Genomic DNA, 16,510 nt, shown 5'->3' with positions numbered 1-16,510 from the left:
ATACTTCCAGTGGACTGGGTTTATGCTATTTTGAAATGTCAATAACTCTTAGGTCTTCGAGTAGCATATGATCAGACATATTTTACAGTCTTGTTTTTGTTTGCTTTGTGTTTGTCTTGGGAAATTTTGAAACAACGAAAGTGAAACCCACTTTTTCACAAAGGACTCTTAAGTCAGCTGTCACTTTAAAATGATCTTTAAGATAGTTCAGCAACTGATTTTGTGATACTAATTCAAAGCTTGTTTTTTGTCATAGTAAATCAAAATCCAAGCCAACAATGTGCCATGGAAAACAACAACAACAACAAAAAAAGAACATGGGCTCTCAATTCGAAACGTGCTGAAGTCCTGAGACCTGAGTGAGAACAATAAGGTAGCAAACAACACATTTCTCTCAAGCCAAAGGCAAATAGAGTCATAGCATAAGGTAATAAGTTTTCAGAGAAATTCACAGAGCAGTTTCAGTCTTAAGAATCAGGTAGGGCCGGGCAATGGTGGTGCAAACCTTTAATCCCAGCAGTCAGGGAGGTAGAGGTAGGTGGGTTTCTATAAGTTCGAGGTCAGCCTGGTCTACAGAGTGAGTTCTAGGACAGCCAGAGCTACACAGAGAACCCTGGGTTGGAAAAAGGGAAAAGAACCAGGTAGGATGTAGAAGTGAACTGTCGCTGTCAAAATCCCCTGGATAAGCAACTTGAGGCTTCTAAGTTGGAGGACACTAGCTGAACTAGCTTCTTGACACTCAATGGTTTTGAAGACGGAGAAACCTCATTAGCAATGGCTGGTAGATTGATGCCACTAAGTCAGGCACTTCCTTCAAAATGATTCTCTTCTGGAATGTTGGGCTCTTAAGATTGAGAATGAGTGAATCTATGTCAGTAGATGAGATCTACTCAAAACTCATGTCCCGGTTGATAACACTGCCGCGATGTAAAATTACTCACATCCTTAAAGGAGCCAGCTAATCAGTTCTCTGTGGTTTTGGTCAGGCTGTTCCTTTTAACTCAACTCAGTGGCTATTCACCAAGACACGTGAATTTCCAGGGACTTGTATCTCTCAAGTTAGTGTCCTATGATACTCTGCTATGACCTTTGCCCTCAGGCTTAACTTCCTGTAGTAAAGGCTGAGTCACCACATGTCTGATGTCTCATTTTTCCGTGCTTCTACTCCAGGCTGTGCACAATCCTTGGCAGCAGTGGACACCCCAGCTTGGTCCTATCTTTCATTTTCTGGACAAATGCAGTTTACATATTTGGTAACTTAATGGCACATTTGAATTTATTTCTAAAGTTGTATTTGATGCTATTTAAATTGATTTTTTTTTCAAGAATTCTTTTGGTTGTGTTACTATTTTATTTGCCATTGTGACTTAAACCCTTCTTTTATTTCTAATATGTTCTATTCTGGTGGCTAAATGTCACATTTTCATTGTCTTAGAAAAGCAAGTAAACAGATAACTGCTCTGTCTTAAGTAACCACGATACGTAGCCCAAGAATGTGTTAACTTTTGTTACACTAGTTTTTAGTATTAATGCCCAACATTTTAATTTATTTTTTGTGAGTATACTTAGTTGTAAAGAAAGTTTCCTTTTGCTGTAAAGTAAGATATTATGTAAGACTGGGTTCATTTCTGATCTATTTTGTTCAGTCTACCCTGTAGTTCATGTGCAACAGAATTCACCAAGTTGAAAAATATTACATTTCAAAATTTACATACATTTAAAAAGCGCACACACACACGTGTGTGTGTGTGTGTGTGTGTGTGTGTGTGTGTATGTGAGAGAGATGGTGCTTGTGGTACTCAAACACAACTTGTGGAAGTCAGCTCTTGGCTTTCATCACGTATTGAACTCAGATTATGAGACTTAGCAGCAAGGGCCTTTACCCACTAAAGTATCTTACCAGCCCAGAATTCACCAATTTTTAGTATACTTTTACAGACATATTCAATCATTTAATCACAAGGGTAGATATAACAGAAAACGTCTATCCCTCAGTTCCTTACCCTCCTTTACAGCCAATGTTCACCCTATTGTGTTCTCAGCAATCATGAATCAATTTTCTGCTACTGTTGAGGAAACTTCTCATTGTTTGAGTTTCATTTTGAGTTTGAGCTTTGCTTGTTATGTCTAACAAACATATAAAATATCTCATGTTTTATAATATTGTTGAGATCCAGTCACTTTTTAACTTTCTGTCTTTTCAAAAGTCTCATGTTAAGTTGAAAGAGTATCTGTGCTTCTTTCATAAGATTTAGTTTTGGATTTCTGCATCCATTTTTCTAATTAAGGCTGACTTTAATTTCTAAGTTTGTTGCATGAGCAAACATTCACTCAAGTCAGAAAAAAGATTAATGACTTATCAAAGGAACAACTCTGTCAAAGTGAATCCATGAGTCTATTGGATTTATTTACAGGTATATGATAAGGGCCTACTCATAGGCACTGGGTAACCCTAAAACAGCAATGTCACATAAAAGTCCAATACCAGAGCCGGGCGATGGTGGCACACGCCTTTAATCTCAGCACTCGGGAGGCAGAGGCAGGCGGATCTCTGTGAGTTCAAGACCAGCCTGGTCTACAGAGCTAGCTCCAGGACAGGCTCGAAAGCCACAGAGAAACCCTGTCTCGAAAAATCAAAAAAAAAAAAAAGGTCCAATACCAGCATGTGTAACCATGCTTCTAAAGCTACACAGATGGAGATCCCCCTTCAGTTAGCTTTCTTCTCCTTACACTCCAGCATCTCAAAACTCACATGTATTAAGGGCAGAGTCTTGCACAGCTGGGAGTGGGGGGGGGGTCACAAAAGGAACCGAATGATTAGAATCTCTGATGAAGATTTAGTGGCTCTCTGTAGCTCCTCCTCCCATGAAGTAATATCAGAAGACCTGGTCTTATGCAATCTCTTGTTAGTCACTGCTCCCACTGAGACAGAAAATGGCCAAGTTATGTCTGGTAGACAGTGTTCTTCAACAGTACTGTCTTTTTCACAGGTCAAAATCCATTTCTGGGAAAACTCCTTAGTGATTTACAAATTCAAAGGAACAATTTTGCTTCTGTCAGAACTCCTCCGTACCTCACCTCCAATTAGTAGAAAGAGACTGAAACTAGTTGATCAGAAAATTTAGGCATTAACTACATTTCTGTAAAGTCAGATCTCACCCATCCAAATTTAGCTTAACTAACATATTTGGCTTGTATTTATTAAGTGTGGGATAAATTGTTGTGATCCATAAGACTGGTAGTTAAATGACAGAAATTAGAACTTTGAGTGGTTTGAGTTTATCCTGTTTGAATTTCTTTATTCAAAAATAGTGTAAGAGCTAGCAGAAAGTGGGGCTCTTGGATAATAGTGGAAAGGCTAAGGGGATGGCGTTTGAGCTTTCAAATGAGCATTTTGTTTTCATGTTGTTGACAGATGGAAGTAGGGCTAGGAATGTGAAGTAGGTAAGTCATCCATAAAAGACCAGGTTCAGTAAAGTCAGCATATAAATGAAAAATGATAGAGGTGTATTGTGAGGGTTCTTTTTGCTTGCTTTCTAGAATGATAATCCATTTTTGCAAAGGCCCTGTTGAGTTGACTTTTAGTTGGATAAATATTGTCAAGATAACCAAAATTGTTTATGGTAATTTGTTTCATTTATGGGATTATGTCAAAGAAGTTGTATTAAATTTATCTTATAAATTAGATACTTGGTAATAATGTAAATCAGGAGAGTCAGTGATTTTACTGATGGGTGAATGATGATAACTGTTGTCCATCATGTATGTGCAAGAGATGGATACACTAGGTTGGCTTGCGGTTTTATATAGAGGTTTTTTTTTTTTAGAATGAGTTTTCAGCACATATGAGTAAACAAATACCAGGGAACAAGTTTTCTCTATCCTAGGTTAAGAGTACATTTAGTTACGTGAAAAATAGTCAGACTTTGCAAAGGAAGCATGCAGTCTTGCTTTCTCCTAGTTTCTGCCTACTAGGGTTTATAATTTCAGCCATTCTAATCAGTGAGCATGAGGTCTCGGTCAGTGCTCAGTGGGGTCCGCATTGGCTATTGAGGTGTGATACAGAGCATCTTCTCACGTGCTTTCAATCTGCCTGCCTTCCTGGATGGGCACTGACTCAAATTTCTCCTGATTTTTAGAGTTCGTTGTTTCCTTCTTGTTAAGTTCCAAGGATCTTTGTATGTTTAAAATAAAAGGCCCAGTTCTCAACTAGACATGCTTTTTATAATATTTTTCCTAGTCTGTGCTTGGTCTTCACAGCCCCTTTGGAGTCCTTTGCAAAGTGGTTCCTAGTTAAAAAACTCTAGCTCAGCAGTTCTCGACCCGTGGGTCGCGACCCCCTTGAGGGGGTCATGTGTCAGACATCCTGCATATTAGATATTTACATTACAATTCACAAAAGTAGTAAAATTGATATTATGAAGTAGCAATGAAATAATTTTATGGTTAGGGCATTATCACAACATGAGGAACCGTATTAAAGGTGGCAGCAGATAGAAGGTCGAGAACCACTGTTCCAGTTTATTGGATATTCCTTTCATTAATCGCATCTCTGGTCTTGTTTCTTAAATGCTGTTACTACCCCAGGCCACACAGGTTCTCTCTTTTGTCATCTCTCAAGGATTTTATCGCATTACACTTTATATGTAAGTCATTGGTCCACTTTAGGTGAATTCTTGGAGAGGGTATAATGTGTTTAGGTTTCTGATTGGCATGTAGGTGTCTAGCTCTTCTGCACCATTTGCCCTATTTATTTTAAGCTTGGCTGTGTCGTTTAAAGGGTATTTGTTTCTTTTCTTTCCTGTCATCCCTGATATTTTACAGAGGGGGGTTTTTCATGTATATACTCCACTACAGGGCTAGAAATGTAAATCCCCTATTAAGTGTTTGTTGAAATAAGCAGGCACATGATCAGAAAGTTGAGTCTAGGAGGAGAAAGTAGGGGAGTTAGGAAATTCATTGCTAGTTTTTTTTTTCTAGTCTGGTTGCTAAGATGTCATTAGTGAGTGTTCTGTTTTGCACAAAACCACAAGCTTGTCATGGTATTACTTAACTTTAGCCAGAGGCATGATTTTATTGAATTATGTTCCGTTCCAACATCTGTGGTGAATCCAGACCCTGTTTGTGGCTGGACTATGGTAGGATGCAAGGGCGGTTTGGGATCAGGTCAGGAAGTGGCAACAAGAGACCAACCCACCCCCAAAAGCTGACATGTTCTTGACAGATAATTATCACCATTAAAAATTAATTTTCCAAAAGTAAAACTTCTTGTATCTATTTAGTGTAGTGTTGTCATTACAGTTCAACCTTAAATCCAGTCTGGAAGCTTACTCCCAATTTTTTCTTATGCCACCTTTGTGACCAGTTAAACACAACCTCTCTGTGTTTCACGGTTTTTGTTTGTTTGTTTTTCTGCTTGTTTGTTTCATTACATAAGATCACTTTTATGGTTTCTTTCTCTTGGGTTTCACAGTGTTAGAAAGGACATTGAATTAACAGCACAGTCTCAGGCTGGCAACAGGACACTGAAAACCAGTTTATTTTTGTACATCCAGGCAGTAATGGTTTCATGGAACATTGACTAGGTGCCAGCCACTGTTGTAGGATTCGGCTTACAAAGGCAAATAGGACATTATTCTTATTGCTAAGTTGTTCAGCAAAAGAACAATAGCGAATAAAAGGAAGGCAATATGATATGGTAACTGCCTAACTAGAGCCCTGTTCCTGGTGTTCTGGAGAGATGGGATTATGAGATCAGATGCCTTGGAGCTTCTGTAAGCCATCTCAGTGTTTAGAGGGTAGGGATTCGGAACTGAACACACATGTTTGAGGGCTGAAGATGATCCATAGTTGCCATAGTTTTCTAGTAGCATCTATGTTTGGTGAGATTTTTCAACCTCAGCATTTTCTTCATCCAAACCACATTTGAATTCCAAGGTATGGTCTAATCTTTTAATCTTAAATAATTTGAACAAACTAGAAATGTGTTTCCTGGCAAGGAGAATGACTTCTTCAAAGAGAAGAATGGGGTACGTGACTAAGCACCTCCTCTCCTTTAAAAAGACATCCTATTCCGGACTGCACCCTTTGTTTTGAAAGGAGACTTTAATCAAACCCTCATCACGTGTCTGTGGAATCAAAGTTGACTGGATTAACTGTGACAGGTGAAATGAGAATAAAAACTTCCCTAGAGAAGATCTGAACCATTTATCAAAGAACTTTTATTTCTCAGAGTTTATTTTAATTCTGCAGAGAGTATTTGCAATAGACACTAGTTTAGTCTTTGAAAACTTGTGCTTTGGCTATTGCTTTGAGACGAAGAGTCTACGTGGCAATATTTGATGATGAGTTCCAGGCAAGGCTCAATTCTGCTTTATAAATAGCAGGAACTAAAGTGCAACCAACAACCAACACAAAACGAAAGAGCATATCTTTCTATCGTGTCTCGGGTATAAAACTATGATTTATGGATTCCTATTCGCCTAGAAGAGAAAGCGGTTTGACTGCATAACCTCAAATCATTATCTTGCTGGCAAACCAGAGCTGCTGCTGTTTAGGACACGTGTCAGCCAACTAACTCATTAGTCCAAGACCAGGAGTCCACAGAATGGAGACCAAGCTGTCTTCCGTGGCACAAGGCATTCTAATAGATGTTTGCGCAGATGCCATTGTGCAAAGTATAGGATAGGGCAGTGTTTCTATGTGCCAAGAAAGGTGAAATGGTTTAATCCTGTATTTGCACACACATTTCAGTACACATATGTGGATATATGATGGGCAGGTTGTTAAACCTCTTATTTCCTGAATGAGGCTAAATGTGCGAAAGTGAATGTAAAGTGTAAAGTGGTGAGTCAGCTTAAAGAAAGACTGTCGAGAAAGGGATAGCACACACGAGAGTTACAGTGGACATATCAGTGCTGTCCTCCGGGCTCAGGTTATGATGCAAGAGTACTGGCTTCGCTGATGACTAAATATGTAAGAGACTACTCATAGCCTCAAATCTTCAGTTCCCTCGACTACAAAATGGAGGGAAAAAATGCTTTGTTTACAGGTTCTTATAAGGATTAAACAAGCAAGTGAAGTCCTTTCTACTATCCCATCATATAATAAAAGCTCAGTAAACGTAGGTAGGTATACCTTTTCGAAGTCATTGTACTGAGTTAATACTAAAGAACTCAACTTTTTACCAGACTCTGACATCAAAGAGAAGAATGAAGCACGATACCTCTTTAGAGATGCTCAAAGTCTTAGGGCAAAAAAAAAAAAAAAAAAAAAAAAAAGGTTGTGCAGATGAAAAATCCTGTGAGATGTGAACAAGTCAGAACTGCAGAAAAACCTCCCCTATCTGACAGATATATTCCACAGGCCAGGAGGTTCAGTGCAGGCTTTTTGGGGAGAAAAGGTATCAGTGGTGTGTCCCAGCTCTGAATCCTAGGGTCTGTCTATAAGACCAGCCTTGCAAGAAAGATTTGCCATTTGTGCAATGGAGGTGCTATGGTTATGGGGGTGACCAACTGCTGCTCTCTTATTAGATTTGACTTCTGCAAAAGCAGCAGCTGCTCTTACCTGAGGAACCATCTCTCCAGTCCAGGGAAGTGGTAAGTTTTAAAATATTTATTTAAGTTTATATAATATCAGGTTTAATAGCTGGCTCAGAAAATTTCCGAATATTTTACAATTAGTTCTTAAAATGATTATCCATGTACATCAGTGTAAGATGGGCCAAGAATCCTATAACAAAGTCTGAGAGACAAGTCAGTAGTCTTCAGAGTTGTAGGGGCTTTGTCAAAAAGTAGATTTTTTTTATTTGCAAGTTTACGAACTCTTTTGATTTTGATAAATATTAATCTTTAATAGAAGATGAGTAAAAGGTTGAGACATATTTTACAAAAGTATCCGAAGCCAAAAAAAGGTATGTGATATTGAGTAAAAAGTGCCTTAGTCTCTTAGGGACCTGTGTTTGAATTCTTGCTCTGCTGTTTCTTGACTGTTCCTTTTTTAACCTTGTTGAGATTTTTTTTCCCCTTACTGGAAAGTAAATTGTGACTTTGAAGTCATGGAGAAATGTCACCACTTCCCACCACAGTGGAAGGCACGTAGATGATTTCTCCATTCACAGGACCAAAATAATAACTTGCATTTGAAAATGATGATGAAAGTAAATGAAACAGACATTAAAAGAAGAAGTGAAATTAAGTGCGTTTGCTGAAGTTATCTAATTCCTTCCGGTGGCAACTCTCTTCACATCCGTCTACACTGTTTCCTAAAGCCTCAATGCATTTCAGTTTCCCACTCACTGGGCCTCTTTCCTGCTTCCTTTCGAACTCCAACTCACAGGGCAATTTGAATTTGCTGCGGTTAGGAGCCGGAGGCTGGAGTAGGTGTATGTTTTAGGACACCACACTCTCTTCTCTGTTGATTCTTTCTAGGATTGCTTTACACATCAGAAACAGAATAACAACAAAAGCAGCCAGTGTAAAGAAGGAGGCCTGTTGTTTAGTCATTCTTAGCATCGTCTTGGGCATTAGGGCTGATGATTCAGGGCTAGGATTAAGCAACTTCTCCAAAGAGTCTGTGTAGTACCCAGCACCTATGCACATGTCATTTATCATGCCATAAGACTATGTAGATATGATTAAATAACCATCAAAGGAGAGGAAAGTGAAATAGACAGGTGGGCCCAGGACAATCACGTCTTTAAAAGAGAAGATCCTCAAGTGGTGGCACCTGCTTCTCAAACAAGCACCCAGAAGGTTGAAGCAGAGGGATCAGGAGTTCAAGGTTAATCTGGTCTACACAGTGTCTCAAAGTGTAAAGTTTTAAAAGAACTGTGGATGCAGCTCACTGGCAGAGTCCTTTTCTAGAATGAGACCCAGTACCCCATTTATGCAGATGAGCGGTGGGGTCTGACAAGATTGAGGAGGGGCAGCGATGGAAGCAGAGGCTGCAGTGGAGTGGGTCCTGGAGGAAGAAACCATAGCCTGAGAAGTCCAGGCTGCCTCCAGACACTAAAAAAAAACAAAACCCTGGACACAAGTTGTTTCTTAGATCTGTTAGGAAGGATACAATCTCACCTATGCTTTAATTTTGGCCAGGTCAGATTTTTTTTTATTCCTAATATCTAGAACCGTAAGATTACAAACCTGTATTGCTTTTAAACTATGAAATCTTCAATTTTTCTATTTAGTCATACACTGGAACTTGCTCTTATGGAGTAAATAAAACTATTTATAGCTATAGACACACTAGGCCCTTGAGTTTGAGTACAACTCTGTTTATGAACCTGAGCACAGGCTATATGTTTAGTATGATAGGCATAATTACAATCCTCCCAAAGCTTCCAGAACACAGTGGATGAAACATAGCCATCTATCAGCAATAGATGAATATACTACCCATTCATATCCCACCACATCTTCACACATCCTAATAATTAAACCCTATGGTTCTTAGAGTCTCCTAGTCCTGCTAAAGCAATTTCTCTGATTATTTCATACTCATTGATTTCTTATATTGAACATTTATAAGCCACTGTGTGTGAATTAATACTTGGTAATTCAATTTATATGAGGAAAAAAATAAGATACAGTTTCCACATTTTAGTTTTCTGCTAAACATATTTTGTTGCATAACTAGACAAATAATTAAACTTAAAAATAATCTTCTTGATCTCTCTCACCAGCATGCTGAGATATCAAGCTTTGGTCTGGACTTCCTTGCTGAGTCTCAGGGCCTGGTAAATTGCTATAGCTTCAGGTACAATCTGATCTCAGTCTTTAAGCATTACAGCTTCAAAGCATTAGATTCCAACAGAACGCCGAATAAGCCATGAGCTCTGGCTCGTGGTCGACTCCATGCTCTCCATTGTCCTGAAACTGCTTCATACCAAGGGAAGGCAGCTTGAAGACAAGCATTGCTTGTGTGTACTCTGTACTACCAAAGGCTAATTGTTCTCTGCTGCCTGAACTGACTCTGCTGAACTTGCTACCTCCCTGCAGCTTATCAGGAATCTCATGTTAAGCACTGATTGCAACATTTCACATTTCACAAACTGGGTTTGTTCCACAAATAGTACTTTTCTCATTTGAAAAGATGTTCTCTATGCACTTGCTCCCTTCCCCCTCCCTGTCTTTCACTGTCATGGTTTGTGTTCATTCTGCAGTCACATTTCACCAAATACTTCATGTACCTTAACGCATATAGGTGTGAGGTACTGATATTCTACTACGGACAGAGGAATCTTTATATTAGTGTTACTTTCTAACAAAGGAATAGTGGTATTTCATTTGTATTTTAATAAATAAAACTTATCTGAAGATTAGAGAGTAAAACAGCCCCACTGGTCAGCCTTACAGACTAGACAGTGGTAACACACACCTTTAATCCCAGAAGCCACACTAGTTGCATAGAAACTGAGGGTGCATGCCTTTAATCCCAGTGGTGCACACCTTTAATCCCAGACCTATAGAGGATTATTAAACTGGAGGAGACAGCTCTCAGGCTCAGTCTTATTCTGAGATTTCTGGAGGCAGGATCGCCATTTTTGAACTGAGGTAGAGGTAAGAGCCAGTGGCTGGCTGTTTTGCTTTTCTGACCTTCAGGTTGAAGCTTAATTTCTCTCTCTGAGTTTTTATTAATAGTACCTCACAAAGTAAAAATAAATACAACAAACCCAGAAGAAGTACCTTTTCCCTTGTGACTACAGCAACATTATCATGGGAAGCTCTTCCTCCAAAGACTTTCAAAGCTTCTTTACCCAACTTCTTTACCCAGCTTCTTTACCAACTTTAAAGAGACCTGCTGTCTCTTTAAAGGGAAGTGACCACCTTTTGTGATGGGTCAGGACTTATCAGCATTCTGTCTTAACTTTCAAAAAGTATCTCTCCCCTCTCTATTCCCACCCTGGTGTGTGTGTGTGTGTGTGTGTGTGTGTGTGTGTGTGTGTGTGTGTGTGTGTGCTTTAGTGGTACAGCACTAATAAGTTACCCATGCTCCAGTAAATATCCTTCTATCCACACTGTGTGAGCAACTCTAAATAAACTCAGTGTGACACATGACTTCAATTGTGTGTTATATTACCCTGAGAGGTAAAAGAAAACTTACAATGCTACCAAACAACAACAACAAAATAATAATAAAAAGATATGAAAGTAGGAGGGGGTTTGTGGGAAGAGGGATGAAAAGAAAGATGGGGTGAAAATGTCTAAAAGTATGGCATGCTTGTATAAATCTCCAAAAGGAAAAAAGAAAACAAAAGAAACAAAAATGGAAACACATGAATGATTGTAAACCAACTTTATTATAGATTGATTGTGTTAACTTTCTGTTTCTTTTTTAATTTATTGTTTGTTACATTTTTTTTTTAAAAAAAAGTACCAATCCAAATTCCCACTCCTTCCCCTCCTCTCATTCTTTCCACACTCCTCCTACCCCACCCCCTCTAATCCTAAGAGAGGGCAAGGCACCTTGCTTTGTGGAAAGTCCAAGGCCCTCCCCACTACATCTAGGCTGAGCAAGGTATACATTCAAACAGAATAGGATCCCCAAAAGCCAGTACATGCAGCAAAGACAAATCCCAGTGCCACTGCCAGTGGCCCCTCAGTCTGCCCTAACCATACAACTGTCAACCACATTCAGAGAGACTAGCTTGGTCCTATGCTTGTTCCTTCCCAGTCCCTCTAGAGTTGGTGAGCTCCCATTAACTCAAGTAAACTGCATCAGTGGGTAACCCCTCCCCCATGGTCTTGACCTCTTTACTCATATTCTTATTCCTTCTACTCTTCAACTGGACCTTGGGAGCTCAGTCCAGTGTTCCAATGTGAGACTCTGCCTCTGTTTCCATCTGTGCTAGACGAAGGTTCTATGGTGATATATAAGGTAATCATCAATCTGAATACAGGGCAATGCCAGTTCAGGCACCCTCTCCACTATTGTCTAGGGTCTTAGCAGGGGCCATCCTTGTGAATTCCTGGGAATTTTTCTAGAGCTAGCTTTCTTGCCAACCCCATAATGGCTCCCCCAATCAAGATATCTCTCTTCTTGCTCTCATATCTGTTCCCCCTCCTTCTCGACCATCCCATTCCCTAAAGTTCTCCTTAACTCTCCCCTCTCCCCTCCTCTTGTCCCCTATCCCTACCCATTCCCCTGCTCCCATGCTCCCAATCCTGTCAGGTGACCCTGTCTATCTCCAATCCCCAGGTCGTCCATATATGTTTTTCTTTGTGTTCACCTTATTACTTAGCTTCTCTAGGATCATGAACTGCATAGGCTCAATGTCTTTGTTTATAGCTAGTATCCACTTATAAGTTAGTACATACCATATTCATCTTTTTGTGTTTGGGATACCTCACTCAGGATAGTGTTTTCTAATTCCATCCATTTGCATGCAAAATTCAAGATGTCATTGGTTTTTTTACTGTTGAGTAGTACTCTGATGTGTAAATGTGCCACTCTTTATCCATCCTTCAGTTGAGGGGCATCTAGGTTGTTTCCAGGTTCTGGTTATTACAAATAATGCTACTATGGACATAGTTAAACAAATGCTTTTGTAATATGATTGGGCATCTTTTGGGTATATTCTCAAGAAAGTATTGATGGATCCTGAGGTAGGTTGATTCCCAATTTTCTAAGAAAATGCCATACTGATTTCCAAAGTTGGTTGTACAAGTTTGCATTCCCACCAGCAATGGATGAGTGTTCCCTCTACTCCACATCTCCACATCCTCTCCAGCATAAGCTATCATTAGTGTTTTTGATCTTAGTCATTCTGACAGGTGTAAGATGATATCACAGAGTTGTTTTGGTTTGCATTTCTCTGATAGCTAAGAAAGTTGAACATCTCCTTAAGTATCTTTAGGCCATTTGAGATTCTTCTGTTGAGAATTCTCTGTTTAGGTCAGTACCCCATTTTTTAATTGGGTTATTTAGAATATTACTGTCTAATTTCTCTAGTTCTTTACATATTTTGGAGATCAGCCCTTTGTCTGATGTGGGGTTGGTAAAGATCTTTTCCCATTCAGTAAGTTGCCTTTTTGTCTTATTGACTGTGTCCTTTGCTTTACAGAAGCTTCTCAGTTTCAGGAGGTCCCATTTATTTACTGTTGCTCTTAGTGTCTGTGCTACTGGGGTTATATTTAGGAAGTGGTCTCCTGTGCTCATGCATTGAAGACTACTTCTCACTTTCTCTTCTATTAGGTTCAATGTGGTTGGATTTATATTGAATTTGGGGGGTCCCTTGGATGGGTTTGGGTTTGGAAGGAGCCTAGCTACAGGAAACTCCCTGCTGGCTGGCTAGAAAAGCCTTAGGAGTTGGGGAATGGGGTCCCGGGTTTTGTCCCACTTGGGAGGTCCTAGAGAGTGGGGCATCCAGCCGTGTGGCTGTTCACTGGTCTCTTAGGTCCCCTCAGTATTGGAGCAAGCTGTGTTTCAGATTTCCACTGAGATTGCAGGCAAATAAGCAGGTTTGGGGGTGGGTTGTAGCTAGTAGTGTGGATGGGGGCTGGATGGGTTTGAGGGGGAAGTCTAGCAGCAGGAAACTCCCTGCTGGTTGGCTAGAAAAGCCGAGAGAACTGGAGAAAGGACCTGGGGTTTTGTCCTGCTGGGGAGGTCCTAGAGTGTGGGGCATCTTGCCATGTGGCTCTTCACTCACCCCTTAGGTCCCTTCAGTATTTAATTTTCTGTTTCTGTAAACTATTCAAGAAAATTGAAAACATCCATCTGATCTGAGCACAATTTTTATAAATAAAAGAATCTTTATTGGTTAATAAAAATGTAGATGAGTAAGCCAGCATTCACTAAAATCAGTATTGAGAATTCCACATCTATGCCTCGAGGTTGCAATGTTTTCTGACTGCTGCCCTGAAGGTGCAAGGGCAAGCATACAGCCTAGAATCTAAGTCTTTCAAAAGCTGAGAGATAACCATGCAGCTCTTCTACGGACAATATTTCTAGATATTAATAAAACTCCAGCATTTAAATGCTGTGGCATTATTAATGGCATATGTGGGACAATGAAGGAAATGCACTAAGTAGCCCCGCTGTCTTCTGAGTCCTATGCTAACCCACCGGCACCACTGCCATGTAGCTGAAGTCCCCACCAAGTCCTGCTAGCCTCCTACCTACAACCCTCCCTGAAGGGCATCTTCATACTTTGCAGAAGATTCTCAGAATCTGGATCTTGCCAGCTTTTCTAGACTCAGGTTTCACTACTCTAACCTCGCATGCTAGATGCCCTGGCTTGCCATATTCAAGGAGACACCAGCAAGCTCTTCTGTATTTTATACCTCCATCCTTAATATTCCTCTTATTATTTCATTCACAAGAAAAATCTCACTTATTTGTTTGCTTGGAAAGTGGCAATTCTTAGTTGTTCAAGAATCTGTATTGTTTGTGTCGTGAAAAAAAACTGATATTCAAGAAATGCAACACACATTTATGTATACATGCATGCATGCATGCATGCACAGACACACCAAAAGAGACATTAATTACATAGTGTAAAGTGCCAACTTTCCAAAATAATGCTGAACAAAACAAGCAAGACAGGAAAGAATTCATGCTATATGACTTATGTCAGAAAAGTTTCAAAACCAGGCAAAGTCAACATGTGGTATTTCCTCTATTGCTGTGAAGAGAAACCATGACCACAGTTGGAAAACCTTATCAAAGAAAGCATTTAATTGGGGATTACTTACAGTTTCAGAGAATTAATCCATTATCATCATGGCAAGAAGTATGGCAGAACTAAGACAGACATGGTGATGGAGAGCTAGCTGATAATTCTACATCTGGGCAAGAGGAGGAAGGAGACACTGGGCCTGGAATGGGCTTCTGAAACCTCAAAGCTCACTTCAGTGGCACACTTCCTCCAACAAGGCCACACCTCCCAATCCTAATGCTAATACCTAAGCATTCAAATATATGAGCCTATGGGGGTGATTCTTATTCAAACCATTATACACCACAAGCACGGACAACAGCACCCATAAAGGGGAGAATAGCTGGGGTATATGGGATGTCAGAAGTGCTACATATCTGTGGTCAGAATGTTCATTTATGGGCACTTTCCTCTTAGAAGCTTATGCTCTTTATTAGGATTCTTTATACTTGTATGAATATGGTGTTTTGACGAAAAAAAGAAAGAAAAATCAAGATTTATTCCAAGCATCATTGTCACAAAATACGGGAAAGTATTTGGTTTTGACTCTTTCTGTATTATACATATTTTTTTCTTTGTCATACTGACTGGAATTTATTGACTACTTGTCTTGTTGTTGGCATTTTCTCTTTGTTGTTTGTCTTTTCTCCTCTGCTTCCTCCGCTGGTATAATCTGTGTCCTATGAAGCTTTCTTGGAATGTCTACAGGATGGCGACAAACTTCTCATGAGGTTAGAAAATTAACTGGAGCCAGATTTCCCTTTTTGCCTGACCTTGGAAGTCAAGAAGCCTTCTTGATGTCACATTCTCAGAGTCTGAGTCTCTAAGGCTGGCCCATATTCAGAGGGATTTGTCTGTTTCTTCATCATTTAGCTCAGTTCCGGTTCATTATAGGTTCTAGATAAGTCTTTATAGCTCACTGAATAGTAAGTGTCAAAATTTAAGATCCCTAAGAGGCCATTTGTCACAGGATCATGTGTGATACATCATTAGAATTGTAGAGTGTAGGTTTTGTGATGGATGCTGTTATCTTTAATGGGTATGAAAAGCCATACTTTCTGAGTGTGTTTGAGCCATATGTGACGAGTGGTAATCATTAGCAGGACCGGAAAGCCATGTGACCCTTGACCATATTCCCTCAGATCTGTAACAGAAATGTTCTTCTTTATTGAATTTTCACTTTTTAGGGTAGCACAAAACTACAATTTAACATTTATTTATGAATGTGTAATATCCATGATAAAGGTGTGAGCATGTCTTGGTGGTTAAGACCAAATGACGAAATTGATGTGATTGATAAATAAACCTTGGAAATGAGGAAGTTCATGAAAAACTAGGAGAGCTCACTAGCAAGTTTTCTAAATCAGTGTTGTCTAATAAAGTTATTCAACAGTTCTCATTACTATGTGTGAAAGCAGTCTGGCTCCAGTTAATTTTATAACCTCTTGGGAAGTTTGCCGCCATTCTGTAGACATTCCAAGAAAGCTTCATAGGACACAGAGGAAGAAGCAGAAGAGAAAAGGCAAACAGAAAATGCCAACAACAACACAAGTAGTCAATAAATTCCAGTCAGTGTGATGAAGAAAAAGAAAACTGTGTGAAAGCAGTCATTTTCTTTCGGGAATAATATTTCATGTTTCCAATTCAACCTTAAGCAATCCTGTGCGTGGTCTGGTAATTTGGCACACTAAAGGCTATACATGAATTTATTCTATACGGTAGAAGGTGAAAACAAACTCCCATACAGCCTTCTTTGATGTTCTCTCTCTCTCTCTCTCTCTCTCTCTCTCTCTCTCTCTCTCTCTCTCTCTCTCTCTCTCTCTCTCACACACACACACACACACACACACACAC

At 39.6% G+C, this 16,510-nt stretch overlaps 1 long non-coding RNA gene across 5 annotated transcripts in view; it reads left to right on the top strand.

Moving 5' to 3' along the window:
* The window catches only part of LOC126511251 (uncharacterized), a 126,164-nt gene that overhangs the window by 35,512 nt on the left and 74,142 nt on the right, over positions 1–16,510 (top strand). For all 5 annotated transcript variants that reach the window (XR_007594630.1, XR_007594628.1, XR_007594629.1 and 2 more), the window contains exon 2: positions 7,533–7,598. This is a non-coding gene — a long non-coding RNA (uncharacterized lncRNA). The remainder of the gene's footprint in view (positions 1–7,532; positions 7,599–16,510) is intronic.

The sequence above is a fragment of the Alexandromys fortis genome, unplaced genomic scaffold, assembly GCF_014885135.2.
Source record: "Alexandromys fortis isolate MF-2015 unplaced genomic scaffold, M_Fortis_MF-2015_v1.1 scaffold_10, whole genome shotgun sequence".
NCBI lineage: Eukaryota > Metazoa > Chordata > Mammalia > Rodentia > Cricetidae > Alexandromys > Alexandromys fortis.
The sequence above is the reverse complement of the archived record's forward strand: the minus strand, read 5'-3'. Positions and strand labels throughout refer to the sequence as shown.